This window comes from Cavia porcellus, unplaced genomic scaffold (genome assembly GCF_034190915.1).
Source record: "Cavia porcellus strain 051 isolate PalLab524CR breed Dunkin Hartley unplaced genomic scaffold, mCavPor4.1 scaffold_8, whole genome shotgun sequence".
NCBI lineage: Eukaryota > Metazoa > Chordata > Mammalia > Rodentia > Caviidae > Cavia > Cavia porcellus.
Genome location: NW_026947491.1, coordinates 15780458 through 15792803, shown reverse-complemented (window position 1 = coordinate 15792803; position 12346 = coordinate 15780458). Strand labels below are relative to the sequence as shown.

Sequence of the window (12346 nt, the reverse complement as noted above, 5' to 3'; positions counted from 1 at the left end):
GAGTTACTTGTTCTTTGAGTGTTCTGCAAACAGCAAACATTTCTAATAAAATTTAATGTGATAATGAGAAATGTCTCACAATGCGAGTAGAGCTGGACCTTGAATGTCATGTGATCACAACTCAGTGGATAGTTCCTCTCTCTCTGGGGATTATGGATGATCAAAGCTGCAGCACTGTAAAGAAACCTGTTTTAGGACAACACAATGCCACATTCCCACTAAATCTTCAAAAGGAGGCAGAAGCGTCATTGGATAGGATCCTTATTAAAGACACAGGAAGAGGAAGAGACTCCATTAGAGTGGAGGTGGTGCTGCTCAGTAGCCCTCCTCCCTCTTGTCTCCCTCGCACCAGCCCTCAAGGTTTTCAAAGCTAAGTGCAGGGTAGTTTATTCATTTTTCTTTGTATTTTCTTTATTATTTTGCACTATATCACAGTATTATAATCATTTTTAGCTGAATATTTTTGGGTTGTGGAATGAATCATCTGAATTGTTGTTTTATTTTTTACAGGGAAATTCCCTTGGCTATATAGGTACTTTGGAGTACAAGTGTGTTTCTGGAAAGAATGATGCTTGCAAACCAGGATTGGAGCAAATCTGTTCACTTCATGTCAGGTTAAAGAAGTCAATCTCTGTGTTTTTAATCAGACCTTACCATTCAGGTAACTTTGAAACCCTCCTTAAAACTTGAGAATTTAGTGCAATTCGTCCCTGCTGCTTTCTGCAGGAGTTATGTCCCTCTCTACACCATGTTGTCTCCTCTGTTGGGAAAGGTGAGGTTGGGGGAGGAGAGGCAGCTCTGAAGCCTTGAAAGGAGGCAAAAGGCTGGAGCCTGGTTCAAGCCTGTCATCCCAGCACTCTGGGAGGCTGAGGCAGGAAGTGGCAAGTTGGAGCCCAGCCTGGGTAACTTAGCAATTGAGAGACACCCTCTCTCTTGAAGGAGAAAATAAAAAGAGAACTGAAGATGTGATTCAGAATGAGGTAGATTTTGAAGGAGATTAATGCCAATAATAATTTAATATAATAATTTAAAAATGTAAATATTAATTGTATAGGGGGCTGGGGATTTAGCTCAGCAGGCATAAGCACCTGCCTTGCAACTGTGTGGTAGTGAGTTCGATCTCCGGTACCGATAAAAAAGGAAAAGACAAAAATATTAATTGTATAGTTCAGTCATATATTGTACCTTGCTAACCTTGTACCTTTTAAAACATTTTTTAATTGAGTCGAGGTCTTGCTATGTCGTTCAGATTGACCTTGAACTCACTATGTAGTTCAGGCTGACCTCAAATTCCCAGCAGTGTTCCTGCCTCAGCCACCATGCTAGGATCCATCTTGGATTGAAATGCCCTTTCTGAGATTATATGGAAGTGTGTCCTAGGACTCTGTCTAAAAGCGCATGTCTTACTCATGGGTAACATAACAAAGAAGTGGTGGCTTCAATACTTCTCCTTGTACTGGGCACACAATGGGTACAATTTCTCCCATTCACAAAAGTTAGGCTTGGAATAGCAACCCTGTCATTCCACCACCCTTCAGCCCTGCATACCCCATGAGTTCTCTGATATGTTTCATACAGTGTGGATGGGTCTGAAATGGCTTTGCATTAACCCGGAAGTCAGTGAGCAGGGAGAGCTGCAGCTGGGGAACCCCGTCAGGATTCAGCTGTGCTCTTTAGGAAGTGCTATAGCCCTGGTGACTCAGACACCTCGTTCATGATTCTGAGATAAGCGTGATGTTGGGTTACACAAGATTCCTCAGAGCAGGGATTCACATCTGATGGGCCGTGGGCTCGTCACTGCCAGAGCCTGTTAGGAGCTTGACCTTTTCTCTGCATTTCCAGTCACTCTGTGTCTCCATCAGCACTGAGCCCCACTTCCTGTAAGGTCTGAGGGCCTTAGAGTCTCATCCCAGCCTAGCCCCTGCTGAGCACTGCGCACTGGAGAAATCTAGGTTGTTGCTTCTGAGTCATTCCAGATACACACATCTCACCCCACTCCTGTCCATGGAAAGATCTGTCTTGCACAGAGCACCAAAAATGTTGTCTTAAAGGGTGTAGTTCTCAGGGTGGAACTTAACAAGATGTATCATGGGAACTACTGACTGGAAGACGAAGTGTGGAAGATAAGGAGAAAAGAACAGATTCAAACACTATTTTTGGAAAACTTGTTATGAAAGAGCTGGGTGTGTTGGTGCACACCTGTAATCCCAGCACTACAGGAGACTGAAGCAAGGGGACTGCAGTTCTAATCCACTCTGGGCTATTTTGTAGTTTAACAAGTCCCTGCTTCAAAGTTCAAATAAGTAAATTAAATAAACAAATACATAGGGTTAGGGAGTTAGCTCAGTATAAAGACCCTGGGTTCAGTCTCCAGTATAGCAAGAGAGAGAGAGAGAGACAGAGAGAGAGAGAGAGACAGAGATATCATAATGTCACAAATTTAAAATAAGCAAACAAAATGTGAGTATACTTTTTATTTTTGGTTGGAGGCATATGAGAGGAAGAAATAACTTTTTTTCCAATCTACAGTAACAGGTTCCTTAAATAAGAGTCTGTCATGGACTTCACCATGGGTCATGCAATGTCTCCCATGAAGCAAATTGAAATAGACATTCCCGCTTAATACCCCACACTCAGACAGTTGTTATTTCAGCTTGACGAGGTTGTCTGCCACAAGATGAGAGGCCTCCAAGACATTAAACCAAATAAGGAACCTTTGCAGGAGCAGCTGACCCTCCCTAGGTTCCTCTCCTGGCCTGGTCCCTTATCTCTGCTCCCCTCTCCTGCGGTTCCAGTAGGATGCGGCATAGGGACACAGCGTCTGAGACGGTGGCTTCCTGAACTGCCCCTTATGTCGGAAACTTGCACTAAACATTTCTAGGCTGCATCACATCTATGTCACAATCAACATGAAGCAGGGTTGCTATCTCTGTTTCACAGTTGAAGAGGTTCAGGGATGTTAACTGTCTAACATGCACCAAGTGAAGCCTGGAATTCAAAACAAAGTTTTTTCAATTTGAAAATTCATTTAAAATTTATATAGCTGTTTCCTTGGAAGGACAGAAATTTAATTAATTAATTTTGAGACAAGGTCTCACTACACTATTTAGGGGCTGGGCTTGAACTCACTGTGTGTAGCCCAGGTTGGCCTTGAACTCATGGCCTTCCTCCTGCCTCAGCCTCCGGAGTGCTGTATTACAGGCATGTGCCACTATGCCTGGCTGGAAATTTTAAATTGAGCATGAACAATGTCGTAAGTAATATTCCATGATGACCAACTATTGCCAATGAGCCTCTTCAAGACTTAGGAATGAACTGCACTACCTTGGGCTTTACACCTGCAAGGTGAAGAATTCTGGGTCCTGTCACCTTTTTTTTTTTTTAGCACTCTTTTTTCTCTGCCTTTCATTTCCTTCCCTTTAAACTGCTAAGCTGAGGTGGTGGCGGCAGTCCCGTCTTTCTCTCCTGCCTCTTTCCTGGGCCTCTGGCACTTCTGTACTCCCGGCTTCTTCAGCTCTGAGACTGGAATGCATGAGAGATGGTGAAGGCCCTGGGCTCCCAGGCCTTCTTCTCCCTGACTCAGAGCCCTCTGTGTCTGTTTCCTTTATAACTGCCAGGACCTCAGCTGTACGTACTGGAGGAATGGTGAAAAGCACGTCCACCCCACCTTCCTGAGAGCAGAAATCCCAACTTGTGTTTTTAAGCCTCATTAATGTGACTGCAGCCAGGTGTGTTGGCACAAGCCTTTGATCCCAGTGCTCAGGGACTCGGAGGCCTGAAGACCACCAGTTTGAGGCAGACCCAGGCAACCTAGAGACTTAGGGAGACCCTGTCTCAAAATAAAAAGGAGCTGGGATGTGGCTCAGTGTGAAGGCCCTGGGTTCAATCCTCAGTACTGCAAAATATGATAAAAGTAAAATAAAACATGAAAAAAATCAAATTTTTGTGGCTAGCCCTATTGGTAGGGCATTGTTGCTGATTTACTCTGAGCTCAAACTATGTGTTCCAGTCGCCTCCTTCCTGCCTGACCCTGCGTCCCTTCCCATGGCTGTTAAACAGCTCCATCTCCTCCTGTGGGCCATGCCAGCTGCCTGCCCGGCAGCCTTCTCTGTCTGGTTTTCCAACTGCCCGGCTTCAGGACCCTCCTACACCAGCAGAGAGCACAAGAAAAGGTCCCAGAATTGCCCCAGTGTGGATGCTTAGGTCTTTGCAGGACATAAATGTCAAATCTGTATTAATGCAGGCTTTGAAGCATTTTTCCTGGTTTCCCATTTGCCCTAAAATGTTTCTTGTATTACCGTTATATAAACAAACATATTTACATAAATCCTACATTTGAAGTTGAATATATAAGTTTTCCTTTATGTGTATTTTCTGTCATTCTGGCTTATTTAGAAAGACTTATAAAGCTTAAAAATATCACACTTTCTTCTAGCATTTTTTGTTTTGATTTTTCCTTTTATTATTTCTTTTTGATGCACTAAACTTTTTCTCCTGCTCACCTTTGTGTCCCCCTGTGATTGTTTCATTATTTTGACTATTTCATTAATTTGAGATTGTTGGAAACAATTTTCAAGTATGAAGGAAACTAAAGATCCTGAGTTCTTCTTCTATTTACCAAACAGTGCATTCTATGTCATTTACCAGTTGACTGGCAAGCCCACTTGTTTTTCACACACTGAATTCTTATTTTCACTTGAGATGGTTTCTGGATTAAATTGTAGCATCAGCACTCTCCTTTACACCTCTGTTCTGAGCTGATCATGGGGTCCTTCATGAATGCTTCAGTGTTAATGCCATTCTCCACTTCTCACTGCTGACAGTGAGATTATCTATTCTCCTCCCATCACTTTATTTTATCTGTTTCTCAAAGATGTTGTCCTGAGATCTTGAAGTCCTGGAACAGCAGAGCTAGAAACCTTAGAATCATGTCTTTCCAGAAGACAGAAGCCCCTCTTTTTTGGGGGTCAGAGGGAAAAGGTGCCCTCTTGCCTCTGCCATTTATGTGTGTAGTGGTCCGCCATCTTGGTTATCTGTCAGTGACTTGGGCAGGAAGCCACCAACTGGAGTGAGGTTTTGTAGCATCTTGGGAAACGCTCTTGCTTTGATCTACAGTGATACCCATCCTAGTAGCAGTTAGTTTATAAGTCAGAGGCATTGAAGTCCTATGTTTGTAATGAGAAGACTTTGAATTTCTTCAAATTTCAATTTCATTATTGTTAAGAATAGAGATGATAATACTTTCATTGTAGGACCAGTGTTGTGATTAGCACACACACTTAACATATATGTATGTATAATGTATGTGATCATACATGTATATAACATATACAAGGTCTGCCCAAAAAGCATACACACATCAGGAAAAGAAAAATGTGTATGGATATTTTAATATTAAAAGCTACTTTTGGCCTCTACAATTACAATAGGTGCTCAAAGTGGTAGACAGTAGATTCCAGACATTTTTTTTCTGTAGTGTGTATACTTATTTTTGTCAGACTCTCTCTGTCTCTTTCTCTCTCTATATATATATATGTATATTCTCTCTCTCTCTCTCTCTCTCTATATATATATATATATATATACATATATGTATACTATATAATGTATCTATCATGCAGGCCTGTGCACTTGATATATAATTGAACTTCAATACATTATTGTTGGTTATTGATTTACAAAAATAGAAGCTATTTTGGGAGGCAAGAAGTCAACCACTAAACCACTAGCGCCTTCTGTGAGGGTGCAGACTGTGTGGTGCCTATGAGGTTTGAAAGGACACATTTAGAATCTGGATCTCAATTGCTTATACTAGATTTTGGAGATATTAAACTGGAGGGAACTAGAATTTTACTTATTTTTATGATACCTGAATCTGGAGGCTAGAGTGATAACATGGATCCTACTCCTTAGTTCAAACAAGTTACTATGATTAGTAAAGAAAAATTGTGGAGTACAACTTTCTAGTGTTTTTTTTTTTTATTAAGAGGATGCATGTTGGTGTTTAGTAAAGTATAACACTCTCATTATATTATAATCAGTAACAAACAACTGAAAGTTCAATTAACCTTCAAATGGTGGCTAAAGCTCCAAATTTCTGTAAGAAAAATAAAAGATATAATAGGTAAAGTTGGGCCAAAGTCAATCAGATAATGAGAGGTCCATCAAAGTCTTAGGTGGTCAGCTCTGTCCCTGCAGTTATTGAGCTCTGTACTGGGGACGCTCTGAGGTTTCCTAGCACAGAGACTGTTCTGTGTCTTCTTCCCCCATCTGGTCTCCCTGTCCAGAGAAGCAGGAGACCCCGCTATGAACAAGGCAGGGCTCAATCTTTCAAGCTTGTGTTCAAGCCTGCTGAGCAATCTTCAAGCAAAGTAGTACTTAGAACCTATAGTGCTCAGAATCCGGTCAGCAGCAGGAAGTCTGGCTTTGGCTTCTAGGGATGGGAGTTTGTTTAGGTGAAAGGAACTGAATTAAAGAGCTTCCCTGAGGAGAGCTGAAAATCAGTGCAGAGGGAAAGGTGGCCATGGCAGGGAAAGGCAGCAAGTAAGATTGCAGAGCTAAGCAAGCCAGGGGGGGAGGGGCGCTCTGAGCTCTTCTCCAGGAGCGTGCTGGGAGTGAAGCAGAGAGGGAAGATCACCATGCCTGATGAGATGGCTGCCCACTGATCACCATGTAACAGGAAAACAAGGAAGTTGGTGTCTAAGCACTGAGGTGAGGTAACACTTCAGTCCAAGAGCTGCTTTCGAATCCTGAGTTGGGCACTCACCAGCGATGGCCCAGGGCAAGATCTGAATTGCCAGATGGTACAGCGACCTTCCAGCCTTTGGCTTGAAAATCACCAGCCACTTGCCTAAACCATCAGGGTGGCTGCCACCAGGGAAGGAAAGAGACTGGGGTCTCCAGTCTGACTTTGTCTCCACTATCTACCAGCTGTTGGATATGAGTTCTTTGGTCTGTGTTTCCTGAAATGAAATGGAGCAAAAGGAAGTACTTAGCTCATGGTGTGGCTGTAAAGATTATGGTGACATTGACTACGTCCTTGGTGCCTCGCATCTGACAGTATCACTGTATGAAGCACAGCCAGCATCACGATCAGGCAGTGTGATTCCTGCTCTTTGAGGGACTCCATGGTCCCGAGGGAATACTGTGTGGGACTCACAGATGGGGAAAGGGGGCTGGGCGAGAATCAGCAGCTGCCTCTGTTCAGGGACCTGGAGCCATACCTCTCCTGGGGCTTCATCTGCTTGCTCTGAGGCAGAGCTGGGGTGTGCATGCCCTTCTCCTGCAGGACTGGCTCTCAGCACCGCCGCTGCTAGGCTGCCAAGGTAAAGTCTAACTGATTAACTAACTCTTTGTCTGCAGGGCTTGATTTATTATGGTCAAGGCCGACAGATACTCAGACACCTGTCCTTGAACCGCTGTTAAGAATATTTGAGCAAGTAGATAGCTCAGAGCATGCAGGGGTGGAGGAGTCAATCTCCCCTTGTCAGGATTGCTATCTAGATGCCAAGAGCCTCAAGTGCGTACAGGTGGGGCTTTGGGAAGGGGCTGGGGCGATGGGCGGTTAGGGCTGACTTGCTGTGAGGAGGTAGGGCTCGCTCAGCTGGAAGAGGTGGTCAGTAGGACGTGTCCTGGGAGGGTTTATCTCCCTCCCCATGCCCTTTCTTCCCTCTCTGCTTCCCGTGTGCAGTGCACAGGGGAGCTCTCCTCTGCCAGGCCCCTGTGCCATGCCGCCCTGCCTTGGAGCAGCCAACCACAGGCTGCAATATGAGCCACAATAAACCTCCTCTTCCTCAAATTGTAAATCCTGGGTATTTGTCTCACTGATGTGGGAAGTAACTAAGGCACAACTGATCAAGGAAGGCAGGACTGGCAGTGATGGTACACATCTCTCAACCCAGCACTCCAGGAGGCTGAAGCAGGAGGATCACGAGTTTGAGCCCCGCTTGCACAATTCAGTGAGAGATTGTCTCAGAATAAAACATTAAAAAGGACTGGGGATGTAGCTCCATGGGAAAGCCCTGGGTCCCACCCCAGGACGGAAATAAAAACATTTTAAAAAGAGAGATATAGAAAGTAAGTCCTGGTATCTGCAAATAGCAAGAGAGGATGGCGCCTTCTCTCGCTAATTGTTTAAAAGCAGTCAGATTAAATTCAGATTGCTTTGTGTCTAGTTAGAAGTCATGCTTCTAATTTAGTTGTATAGTGTTAGGGCTTAGCGCTAAAGTATCCTCCAAAAGCCCCATATGTGTAGTAATGGGGCCTTTGGAGTGGAGTAAGTCACCGATGAATTTATAGCTAACTGTGCTGTTAAGAAGTGGATCCTAATTGGGCGAGGTGGACCCCTGGACGGGTGCATTTTGCTCCTTGGCTCCTCCCTTCACTCTCTGCTTCCTATGAGCCAAATCGTGAGCAGCTTTCCCCTGCCATGACCTCTCATTGCGCTATTTACGCTTGGAGCCAGTTGAGCAGGGACTGAATCCCCCAAAACCTTTACTCCTTTTAATTTTGTTCTCAAGTATTTTATCCTAGAGGAAAGCGACTGATAAATACAGCACAATATTTGCCATTCACTACCATTTTACTGCCTCAAAAGATTGACAAACAATTTAAGTACCCAAGAGTTGGAGAATAAACATATTGTGATTTATTCCCTCAAAGGGCATTTGATAGGTTGGGGAGATATAATGTTGAAGATATAATGCTAACAGGAATATTACGTTACAAGATAAACACAAAATTGTATGCAGTATAATTCCAATGTAGCTTTAAAAGAAAAGAACCAAAGACATTTTTTTCATTTCTATTGTACATTTTAATACATTTTTTACATGAACAAGAATAATTTTTATAAGCAGCAATGTACACAGAGAGAGCTTTATTGAAAAAAATCAGAATCCTCTGGATTTTTCTCAAATATCGACCTCTTTCCATTCATTCACACATTCATGAATTCCTTTGTCCTGGATTCGGTCAACACAAAATGACTGAGTGTCTCTGGGGCTAGAGTTTCTGATCCCTAAAATATTCCTTAGTTCCTGCAATACTCATCTTGTTCTCCACCACACTTGTTTGGAAGTGCTGAATTACAGTGTGGAACAGTTTGTCACAATATTACTGTTAGTGCACTGCAAAAATTACAGTGCGTGCCTTGTTCTTTTCCCTGTGCTAATTTCCCGGCTTGGGGCTTACAGCTGATGGTGAATTAACACAGATGCCGAGCCAGGGCAGCCTTGGGCCACCCTGGCTGGGATGCGTGTCCAGGAAGGAGTCCCGTTTCCTGAGGATGCAGTGCAACACAGAGTATCACGTGTGGGCTGGAGTCTGAGGTTGCTTTGATGAGGGATCCGTTTTGCTTTTAGCATCACAACGTGCAGGCTGAGGCAGCCAGTTAGCCTGCTCTTAGGAAACAGCACCCATCATCTTCAGGATGTAATAATGGTGTAAAAAGTCACAGGCAGACCATGTCAGTGTCTCGCCGTATGGCGGGCCCTGGACTGCCTTCCTGGTCCCTACACTTGTGTCTCTTTTTAGCACTCAGTTCTGACTCTTGAATAGCATCCTGAAGTCTCTGTTGTTTGTGGTATTGACGGAGCCTTTTACCTTTCATGACATCCATTCATTTTTAGTGCTTCTTATAATTCACCAAAGTGTAAGAGTGTGGGAAAGGGACATTTTTCACAGTGATGGAAATTTGCGCTGTTCTCTGTGCTCTGGGTTTTGTAGGGTAATTTTGAAAGTCATAAGTCTTGGGGAAGAAAGGCTTCCGTAAGCCTCTTGGGAAATCTCTTTTGTTACATGTGAATTGTTATCTGGAATAACTGAAAGACTCAAACATCCTCTGAATTAGAGAGCTGAGTAATATTACTTTGTTATTCCATTGCTGAGGGGACTGTTGAAGGAAATGTATTTTATCAGAAATGTGATTTTTTAACAAAGTTTTTCCCTAAGAAAAATACAATAGTCTTGTAAAGATTGTAAAGTTATAAAACATTTTAAAAATAAAAATCACCAATCATTCCCCTAGACACGATCGCTGGTAAATAGATAAACAGATATACGTGTACATATTTAAACCCAAGTACTTACATGTCCATATTGTGTAATTCTATTTATGTGACGTGACTTCAACTGGGCGTTTATAGAATGTCTTACACTTATCATTGTCATAGCTTCTGTTTTTAAATATAAACCTATGCACTTCATTTTACAAACCTCATTGTGTTGGGTGTATAATTTTTCTATTGCATGTTTATGATGGTGATATGTTTGCATTTAAAAATTCCCTTTTGGTATAAAATTGCAGAATCTTGCTCTTTCTACCTACACTAGCTTCGTACCGCTATAGGAAGAGATTGGTTAGACCGATTCCCTGAGCTAACATTCTGGCCAGCAGTGAGCCTCACATAGTTCCACCCCACCCAAAATAGAGACAGAGAGCAGTTGTTCTGCCGGTGTAAACACAGGGTCGGAACCAAGGCCCTGAGCTCTGCTAACTGGTTCTTTTTCAAATCAACCCATTGAGCAGCTAGGAGTGAATGTGAGGAAAGGAAGCAGCAGTTCTATATTCTTGTGCAGCATTCAGGCTACAATCAGAGATAAGCAGGCATGCAGGAAGGGCCGTGGCTCTGCACAGAGATTATTCAACCACGATAGAGTGTTGTCATCTCTAACGGAATACAGAGGAACTCATCGCACTTCGTGAAAGACTTTTCGTTCACATGCTCATCAAAAATCTTGTGATTGACTTCAATTCCCAGCATGAAGACAAAACAAAACTCTTGTGAAAGAACAAAGGACACGGCTGTGTCAGGACTGGATTCGTGACTCTGACTTCCCAGGAGGACTCTCTTAGTGACCGTTCTTTCCTTGCTGAAGTAAAATATCTGACACCCAAAATTAAACAGTGCCAGCATTCAATGGCATGAGACAGACATTTCCATCCAAAAGTTACAAACAAGGAAACAAAGGAACGGGAATAAACAAGACCAAAATCCAACAAGCAAACATTAAACCCCACATCCCTGGCAATCTGAGGCAAGATGTGAACCCCAAAGGGCTTGGATGGCTTTGCTTCCCGGTGGTGGGTGAAGCTTCTGTGGGTTCTTTCTAGTCTTTTCAGAGACCAGTTTCTCTTTTCTTCCAGTTTTGCAGGCCCCAAGGTTATTGGAACTCCTTTCTGGCCAGACTCAAAATGTTTTATAACATGCTGCTGGGTTCTTTGCTCTTGACTCTCAACATCAATCCGGTGAGAAGCCCCCAACATTAGCCTGCCTTGAAATGTCTTCTGCCAGATTAATCAGTCTGCTGACCTTAGTCTCAGTCTCAGGCAAAGTCTCTGGACATGAGCAAACTGCAGACGAACTTTCTGTCAAGCCATAACACACGTCCCCTGGAGTTTAGTAGGCAATGCAGTGCTCCTTCCCAGCAGAAACTCCCGCGCCTGCTCTTTCTGCCAGCCTTCTGGGCTTCTGAACTCTGACTAGCATGGCTTAAGCTGTTCCAGCTCTACTTTTTCAGCCCGTCTTTCTGAAACTTTCCAAACCCTTCTCACAAGCCATTTCTAAAGGCTCCTGAACCACATGGTCAGGCACAATCACAGCAACAACCTCACTCTTGGAACCAAATTCTTAGTTACTTTTTCCTTGTACCTTCTGCCGGACATGAGCTATTTCTCTTCTGTGATGCCTCTTGGTTGTGTGCTACCTCACCTTAGAGCTGCCAGTGATGGACTGAAACCTCTCCAAATTGAGCTAAATAAACCTTTCTCCTTTAACTTTGGGTATTGGGTATTTTGTCTCAGTAACGAGGAAAGTAACTCAGACAATAACCAAGCACGCCGCCTTGGATTTACAAATAGATGGTGCTCACTGGTGTGTGTGGGAGGTGGGGGTGCAGAGGGCAGTGTGCAAGGCTTTACCAAGGCTTTACACTTTCAAATTTAGAGCTGCAGTGTCTAGACCTCTTGGCAGTGCCTGACCCCAACTGCCACCTTTGTGATGGGGGGTGGTTAGCTGGGGAAGCTGCTCTTTGCAAAGTTCCATTCATATCAATCGGTGACGTGCATTTCATTGTGGTGCTGTCTGAAGACAGGCTTTGAAAAGCTGCTTCAAGGATATGCCTTTGCGAGTAAGTTTACTCCGCAGATCTGTGGTTGAGAATTTTGCTCTGTTCCTAAGGTGCAGCTACCTGTGTGCTGGAAATATTAGCATGGAGGGAGGAAATCAAGAGGTTAGGAGGACACCCAGGTGCTGTTTGGAAGCCAGGTTGGCTGGACTCTGCACCCCTGCGGGCTTCTGAAAGGGCTGCCTCTCAGCAGTTGGGAAGAGAACCCAGGAGGCCTAGT

At 43.7% G+C, this 12346-nt stretch overlaps 1 long non-coding RNA gene across 1 annotated transcript in view; it reads left to right on the top strand.

Annotated features, from left to right (window-relative positions):
- LOC134477242 (uncharacterized) overlaps window positions 1-11838 on the top strand; it is a 39070-nt gene extending 27232 nt beyond the window's left edge. The window contains exon 5 of the long non-coding RNA XR_010049156.1: window positions 511-11838. This is a non-coding gene — a long non-coding RNA (uncharacterized LOC134477242). The remainder of the gene's footprint in view (window positions 1-510) is intronic.
- The last annotated feature ends 508 nt before the right edge of the window (window positions 11839-12346 follow it).